We start from the raw sequence: 9,663 nt of genomic DNA, 5'->3' as shown, positions 1-9,663 counted from the left end.
TAGCACTGAAGATGTTACCTAGCCGGGTAATGAAATGTTTGCAAGAAAAGAACCAAGCTCAGAGAACCCCAAGGACTCCACAGTTCAACCCTGAGCTACACATATTTACCTCTATTGGTAAAATGTTATTATCCTCAAAACAAGTGCAAGATCCTATTTTAAACAGTTACCAGAGCTGCAGTGGCAAGGCTTGAGATAGAGTTCAGATTGTAAATCTAGCTAGTGGTCTGAAAATTGCAGTTTTTATGAGGAAATGGTTTCTTGGCTTTTTAATCAGATACTTAAAATAGCTTTATTCAAATTCATAACTAGGTCTTTAGTAGTACAAATATTTTCTCTCCTTCATATTCATTCCTGTCTTGCTTTTGTGCTATACTTTATATCAATATAAATGGAGGGGGAGCACTTTAATTAAATTAGTAGCTAATTAAACTCCCTTAAGATGAGATTGTGGGAGAAGGTGAGATAAGTTGTAATTTTGCTTTCTGAAATACTCTGGCTCCTGGGAGAATTGGTTACGGACAACACAATACAAAATAAGACTCGAGAGAGCAAAACCATAGGGCTTCTGAAAAATATTAATCATTCTGAAGAGAAGATGGGGCATTGTATTTTAAATTGATGTTATATTAATTACATAACATCAAATTAAGAGACTAATTGGTAACAACTTTCCAGAACAACAAATACTGTATAATAATACTCTGAGTATTATGTTTCATTTTCCCAAGTGCAAGATACCGAGTTCAGAAAACTCAGTGCTTCAACAATGCAAGTGCTAACTTGAAGGAAAACATGTGGAGATATATACATAAGAGATTCATAGCCAACAAGTGCATGTTAAAGTACAGTTTAGATCCAACACAGTCAGTGAGAATGTCCCTTGTCTCTGGGCTGCATGTATTCAATGCAAAGCAAAATTAAAACATCATGCAGAAAAGCTCTGAAATGAAAGCTGGAATGATTTTCTATCTAGTGCTGGGCCCACTGTCTTTGTGGAACTAGATGCAGTTCAACTGGCCTGTTTCATGTAATGCTAGCTTTTACACCTTGTTCCATAGTGCCACTTCTCCACTGAAGTTTGAAGACGTACCTCTGTCTCCTTTGGGTGCATCATGACAATTTGCTTCTAAAAGCAGTTTCATAAATGAAGGGGAGCTGTTATATCCAGAATAATCTTGTAATACCTAACCTCTGTGAAATGATTTCACATTTTTGAAGCCTGCTGATGATGCAGTGGATAATATGAAAAGCTACTGCTGTGTCCACATGTTCAGTTATTAATCCTCTAGACTAGAGTGGGACTGGTAGAGGTTCTCATGAGTCCAGCACATCTCAAGCCTGATTATTGCAGCCTGTTCTCAATTTTACATGATTGCTGCTAGGAATCTCAAACCTTTCAATTATCTTCTAATAAATATATACACAAGCACTTTGTCTTCAGTTTTGGAATGAAAGAACACACAAGAATGGTGGTGCAGGGCAGCACCATTTCGTATCCTTATGACTTCTTGGGTCAGACATTTGTATAAATTGAGAGGGAGGAGCCAAATCCTGATGGCCCACCTATTTTCATGTCCTGTCCTTAGGGTCTCCATTCAAATGGGTATACAGTTATCTATCTTGAATATTCTACCCTTTACAGGGTCTGGGTTAGTGCATTTAAATAATGTTGAATGTAGTGATATTAAATGAAATATCCCCCTCTTTAGATTGTAACATTGGTTAATTAGGGGAGATGGGCAGCATACAAATTTAATAAATAAATAGTAAAATAAATAAATAAAACGGTGTGCCTGCCACCTTACTATTGAAAAAGAACACTAGGGACAATTACAGTTTAAAACAACAAACAATTGGGAAATTCAAAGTATAAAACGTAAAAAGTTAGTTAAAACATGAATGATAAAAGGACCAGTAAAGGCCTGGCAAAAAGATGCATTTTTACAGATTTCCTAAGAGTATGGAATGGAGCTTAAAGCAGCTCCCAAGGGAAGTCCATGAGTGATGCAGGAGAAAACCCTCCCCCACACACCTGATACCTTTTGTTATCTTCTGAAAGGCCTTTTGCAGAACTTATGTCAGGCTTTTAACGGGAGAGGCAATGCATCAGCTATTTAGCTTTAACCTCCTTAGACTGTCGTGTTTAACACTGCAACTTCCAGCCAACCAGAGAAGGGGCCACAGAAGCTACTTGCCCCTTGCGTTCACCAAGCATAATATCCCTTGCCCCAGCTTTTGCATGTCCCAGGGAACGCTGGAATTAGAAGGACCAAAAGGGGCTTGTAAATTGGGAGGAAGCAGACTTTGAATCAAGTGGATGGAAGAAGGTGAAGAGAACTGGAGAAAAGGTGGAACAAGTGAAGCTGCTGTCACGGTGTAAATTGCAGCAAAATATAAGGCTTTGTGACAATACAGAGGAAGTGAGAATGCAGTGGAAAAGTATTAATATGAATCAGATTTTATGGTGCCTGCTGAGGACAACAGAACACCAGTCAAGAAAACAGTTTGGTTTTTTAATTTGTTTCACTGCAGATTCACCACAGCACCCAATAAGCGTCTCTTTTGTGGTCCAAATGTTTCCAGGGGACATCAGTCCAACCCTGAAAGTTTTCCTCATGATCACTCCAGCCATTTATTTCCTATATCTGTTTTCCACAAGATCCAGCCTAACAGTAAGAGGAATATGAAAAGGAACTGGTGATTCGAAGCCACAGAGGCATCTGTTCTGTTTTGCTGCTCACACTACTATTGAAATGCAACCAAAAATCAGTCCCTGTATAATTCCAGATTCTGCCATATGGGATGTGAAAACACACTGGAAGAAATGTATGGCAAAGAGTCATAAGGTCAACTGTAGAGACTATTACTTGCAACAGAAAGATCTTGCGAATGCTCTTTCTTGAAAAGAGTTTAAATTCAGAGGAGGAGGAGTGACAAAAAGGATTCGATGGATCCCATTGCAGGTAGAGCAAAATTTACCTTTGTAAGATTTTGTCCTACAGCTAGATCGGGCATGGTATTTCTTTCTTCTGTAAAGCTTATCAGTGAATACAACCCGAGTCTGAAATAGCACAGTGTGAAAATTAGGATGCAAGCTGAAAATCCTCAGGTATTGTTTTTAGCCTGCACAGCACATTTTCTGAATCTACGTATTATCCATGCAGTCCTGAAGTCAAAATGCATTGGGGGAATATAAAGAAGCTTATAATGTATTCTCATATACTTCTGCAAAGTGGGGAATTCTTAGAAAATTGCAAAATTTTCTCTCCATTTCAGAACTAGAGAATGTTTGGAGAACTCTAAAATTAATACTATTCACCTTATTGTTGAAAATTTTAATGACTGCTAGATTCTTAAAACTGTGGAAGAACTGCACCCAAGAGCAGAAACTCAGGCTGGCTGCAATCTGTTGAGTTCATGCTTCTCACAACAGTGTGGTACAAGATACTGCAATCTACTGATACCCAAAGCAAATTTGTCCAAGGATCCAGGCTCAATGTGTAAGAAGGTTTGTAATGTGAAGAACTTATTGGGAAAAAATCAACAGTTTAATGAGTCCTGGCCAAGCCTTATCAGAGAAGGTAAGGGCTAGATTTCATTCAAGACAACATGTAGAAGAATCTGAGGGAGGAAATCTTTCTACAGTTAGATACCTACAATTAAATACACATTTTATTCCTTTGAAAATAAATCCAGAGCTGAAATATTGACCACACCTGTAAATATGTTCTTCTCAGATCTGCAAAATTAAGTTAGAACTATAGCATTTCTCACCTATTGTTAACATACTAGCAGGCACACAGGAAGAAATTGGCAACTTTTGTAAGATCTCTTTGCACCACACACCCACAGAACCTAGCCAAGGAGCCATTGTAAGAATAATTTTGTTTTAGAAACTCAGGGAAAAAATGTGTGCAATTCTGGAAGAGCTATGGATAACGCATTCAAGTTCCTAACTATATTTATGCCTAGAATGTGTGTTCCCTCAGATACCTGTCTGCTTGACAGTGCTCACTGCCTTGCCAGTGTCTGTTGCATCTAGGGAATGCAATTTTAATAAGCTTATGGAGCTTGTGGTCAGTAATGAGGAAGAATAGGCTGAACCATTTAATCATGGTGAGAAGAGTGATGATATTGCTGATGACTGCAGCCTTGGAAGGAAGGAAGAAATAATGATTTTGTATAGAGATTCATCAAAACTACAATTGAGAAACTTAACTGAAAAAATGTGGAGTTGTGGTTTTAAGTACTGTGACTTTAAGATGTCAGAGGAGGATCTCAGTCCTGAGTTGGGGCTGATTTTAAGGAGAGTCCCACATACAGCACATGGGTTACTTCCCTAGTTTAAAAATGTGAATTCTCAACTGTTCTCTTTAGCAAGATTTATTGAAGGAATAAGTGGTACAAGAATTCCAGCCAGTGAATTATTTTCAATTTACTGTAGAATCAATATATCTAAGGGGCACACTTTCTGAGACTTTCTCAGCCTTTCTGTGCACTGGAGAGGAGACAGTTCTCTTCAGTGTGGGAAATTCTGCAGCTATCTGCATAACAGTTACTTGAATCTTTATCAGTCTGAAAATTAATTCCTGCAGTGATGTATTTTGGTTCAGAACATGTGCAACTCTCTCCAACCAGTTACAGTTGTGAGAAAAAGAGCTTTTCACCAGTAACAATAAATAATTACCAGGGTGGGGAAATCCTAGGAACAGTCTTTATTAGAGGATTTCCCCTCCTGTCTGATGTTCTGCAAAAAGGCTTTGGATACTGAATCATGGAGGGCCACATTGAAATCCTGAGAAAATTTCATTTTAGCCAGGAGCGAGGTGTAACCTGTGTGACCTCTGCAAATCTCAGTTATTCAACCAGTAATATCCAACACATTTTGTTCTCTAATTCTGTAACAGTAACTAGCATTGTTGGGCTATGATTAGAGCTAGAATGCATGGCCAGGCAAAAGTTATACATAGATCTGTGTTCTTATACAGAAATGGCTGGTGCTTATTCTAATACGAATGGTAAGGGCATACAACCAACAGTGAGTAACCTTTCTCAGGACAAGAGCTGCACTTAAATTTGGGTGGCACGTTAGGGAGTAAGGCAGGACGAAATTTATTGAACTGAATTATATAAAGTTACTCTGATTGTTCCTAGTGTATTTAAGAATTAATTTTCACCTTCAGTTGGTGGGACCTCTTAAAGGCCCAGGTCTTTAAGGAGTCAGTGCTGCCCTGGGCCTCCGGTTGTGTACCCCACCCCCTCCTGTAGACTGTGATGCTGACTACAAGCTTCTCAGGGCAAGGGGGAAGTGTGTGAACAGGAGGACACTCAGCTTGTTTTGGCAGATAAGAGTTCTGTGCTAGAGACTGTCTCTGCTCTATTCCATGTGCCGTGCTGCCATCTGCAGGAAGTGTGGGAGTCCTTCCTCTGGTCTTTTGATGGTGATTGAAGCACTGGGTTTCATGGAACCAGATAATTATGTCACAAACTGCTTCCAGCTCAGTCCTACCTATGACTTCCAAGTCAGCGCATACAGGGTCAAAATCAGTTGCCTTTGGCTGGTATGAGGCTCAGAAAAATAGGAGCAGGGCAGTGTGTCAAGGGAGAAGAATATGAAAGGGAAACAATAAGAGTCTGGTTTTCCATAGTACTCTGATACTCAGAAGCAGCTTTCCTTTCCAAACGGCTGCCCTCCAGATGCATTAGAATGCCACCCTAAGAGGTCCAAGCCAACACGTCTGTGGTATTTTATGGTCTCTCACATAGGTTCCACCATGGCCATAGAATCTTCAACTTGGTTCAGAAAAAAGTAAGGCCGTACAGATGTCTATATTGATCATTCCTGGAAATACACAGAACTATCTGTTTCTTTCTGGTTCAGCTGCTTCTCAGCCCCAAGAGCATCACAGTGGCTGTCTGCACAGCATCCCTTTAAACACACACCCTGTTCCCTTGACATGCTACATATAGCAAATCACTTCACCCCCTGTACAACGCGATCAGGCTGGAAGTGGAACACTGCTGCCTTGATGAACACATAGGAGGAGTGGCAAATATGGCACAGAAATCCTCTTGATCATCCATTGTACTGTGGTTTGGGAGATATCACCCCACTGAATTCTCTCAGAATGCAGCAGGACTTCCTTCTCATTAAGAAACAACTATTTAGCATGAATTTCTGTATTTACTACATCAATATGTATAGCCACCCATCTTGCAATCACGATTCCAGGCAGCGAACACAGGAGTAAAAAGCAACAAAACTAAACTAATGAATAACAACATAAACAACGACACAATAACAACACAATTAATGACACAATAATATCACAATTAAATTAAATTAATTAAAACAGAAGTTGATCCTAATATGTGCCTGCCAAGTGGTAAAGTATCTATCCTTTGAGATAGTTTCTGGCTTCGATAGGAAGTATGGAAGACAGTCAACACTCTTCCCATCTTATAACTGGGTAGATGGGCAGCCAGGATATCCCATTCCAACTTCTAGAACCTGCACTTAATTTGAGGAAAACTGTGAGAGCTTTTAAGAGTCGCTTTTTGTGAGGTGGACCAGGATATCCAATTATAAGTTAGACAAAGTGCACAAAATCTAATATTGTTTTTCCAGCATCAATATGCTGACCCTACACAGGTACAGATTGTATACAATTTTAGAATAGTTAGTATTACGATCAGTAAACAAAGTTATTCCAAATTGATTCTGTGTTGTGTTTGCTCATTATTCAACATACAATGCATACATAGTTCTTAAAATGTTTTCCCATGTATTTTCGCCCAGAAAAACAAAAAAGCCTGAGCCTATGTATATTTACTCAGAAGTGAATCTATTGGAATCCCCAAGTGAGGGTGCATAATACTTTAAAGATTAATGATAGAGAGATTTTTACCTGCTAAATTTGGCAGGCTACTCTTAAAAAATAGAGTAAAAACCAAAACAGTGTGTTAACCCTGTCTGGTTGACTGAATGCGATTGGCGTACTTTCCACACTATGATGCATTACAACAGCGGTTCTCAAAGTGTGGTCTGGGGATCCCTGGGAGTCTCTGAGACCCTTTCAGGGGGTCTGCGAAGTCAAATAAATAAATATTTTAAAATTTATCTATTTTAATTTCTAATACAGTAAATTTTAAATTAAATAGATATAACCCACGTAAACCAAAGCTCTTTGGGATCCTCAATCATCACCTGAATGTGGCTGGCTTATTTTCCACACTATGATGCATGACAGCAGCAGATCTCAATCACTTTTAAGAATATAAAGGCTAAAATGTTTGAGATTCAGTCAATCTGGCAATATCTTTCACTTATTCATTATTAGAATAGCTGGGATGGGGGATTTAAAATAGCTCCTTGATTTTGCAATAACAGCTAAAAATATAAATTTCAAAAGTAAATTGGACATATTTTGAATCTCCATGTTTTAAATTTTGATTTTTGGAATAAATTCTAGAATCTGCACTGAATTTGATGAAAACTGTGTGAGAGCTTTTAAGAGTCGCTTTTTGTGAGATGGGCAGCCATATAAATGTAAGAGAGAGAGAGAGAGAGAGAGAGATGCCACAAATTTCAGATCAGCCTCCAAGATTTTTGTTCCCTTTTTGTATTTTCTATATTCTTTTAAGTGTGCATTTGTAACAGTTTTGTTCCTTTTTCTTTTTTTCTTGAAATAATAATAATAATTTTAAAAAATTGCAAAAGGCAGCTTTACCTGGAACAGCTTATATCCTGCGATGATATCTTTAACACCATCAAATAACATCTGCCAGGTCCTTGGGAAGGACTCAATAGATGGACAAAAATGCCAAATCCAGTCTAAACATCTGGCTGACTGTGCAGCCAACTGTAATAATAATAATAATAATAACTACAAACAATGGCATGACAAAGTAGCAACAATGGTGCACTGGAATATCTACAAAAATACCATTTGCCTGCAAGCCAGAACTGGTGGGACCACAAAACAGACAAAGTAATAGAAAATGAAGAAGCTAAAGTGATCTGGGACTTTAGAATTCAAACAGACAAGCACCTGCTGCACAACACTCCAGACTTAACAATTGTTGATAAGAAAGACAAAAAAGTTTGGATAGTGGACATTGCAATACTGGAGACAGCAGAATAGAAGAGAAAGAACTGGAGAAAATCACAAAATACAAAGACCTGCAAATAGAAATAGAACGACTGTGGCAAAAGAAAGCAAGGATAGTACCAATAGTAATAGATGCCTTGGGTGCAATCCCAAAACAACTGGAACACCACTTGAACACCATCGGCATTGACAAAATCACCATCAGTCAATTGCAAAACGTAGCTTATTTGGAACAGCTTATGATGGGGACTGAATCTGATAGTGGACCTGAGTATTGGAAGTTGTACCTGCATATGAAAACATGGGGGGGGGGCTAGCATATGAGAATGTGTGCATCTGTGACAGAAACTGCGTTCAATGTTCTTGTCAAGAGTGATATATTCCTTCCCAATGACATTCTTGTTGAGAGTGATATATTTCTTCCCAATGACATGCCCATGCAATTTCTAAAGATAGTCATGTGCCTTATGACTTCCTTGTAACCCCCTTGCTTGTTTTTGTAGTCTTTTAGCTTTAAATATAGCTATACTATTTTAATGCTTTCATTGAAGATAAGAATAGTTGTATGATTTGTGATTTCCTTGATCCTATAGAAGAGATGGGAGAGACCAGTTGTGGTCAGTCTGATAAGGGGCCATGGCCGGGGCAAATGACAGGACATACAAAATCTATATGCCTGTAATGTTATTATCCTGATAGAGTAAGGGGAAGAGAGTTGGGGTTAATATAAGTTTAAGATGGATAATGAGTAATAATTAATGTATAGCTGGAAGGATGTCCATCTTTGGTTGAAGTCACCATGACCTGGCGAAACAGATGTTTGTAAGAAGTTAACTGGTTTCTTTGTTTAAACTGTCACGTGGATTCTGTGAAGAAAAAGTATATAAGCTATGTAAAATCCGTAATCAGGACTCCCTCCTTTTGCTGGGAGTCTCCAACGTATTTAGAGCTCTGAAATAAAGTGGATAAAAAGTATGATTTTTGTCTTGGTGTTCTGTTCACCTCGCACCAAGTCCTGAACCTGGTAATTAGGGTTGTCTGGCTGGACCCAAACACTTACATTCTGCGACGATACCTTTAACACCATCAAACAACAACATCTGCCTATCCCAGGTCCTTGGGAAGGACTCGATAGGTGGATAAAAATGCCAAATCCAGCCTAACTAACTAACCTGACTGTGCGACCAACCATAATAGGAATGAATGGATATATTTAAAAAATAATAGATATTAGTGATTATAGCCCATCCAAGCCAGCTGGCCTGTTCTATGCTGTCAGAAAAGAAAATACCTTCAGACAAAACCTTTCAGCCTCCCCTTTAATTCCTGGATTCCTGATGCACACTTGAGCACAGATGATAACTAAGAGCCACTGCGGTATTCTGGCTAAGAGGCTGGTGACTTTGGGCCAGTCATTCTCTCTCACAGGGTTGATGTGGGGAAAATCAGAGGAGGGATTATTAAGAATGTGACCAAGTAGTAGATCTGCCCAGATAAGGATTAAATGTGGTTATATTTCATTTACATTTAATAAAATATAAGTAGTAGT

Source organism: Python bivittatus, unplaced genomic scaffold (assembly GCF_059951505.1).
Source record: "Python bivittatus isolate LINGU-HERP-01145 unplaced genomic scaffold, Pbiv_v1 ctg000080_np1212, whole genome shotgun sequence".
Lineage (NCBI taxonomy): Eukaryota > Metazoa > Chordata > Lepidosauria > Squamata > Pythonidae > Python > Python bivittatus.
Note: the sequence above shows the minus strand (reverse complement) of the source record.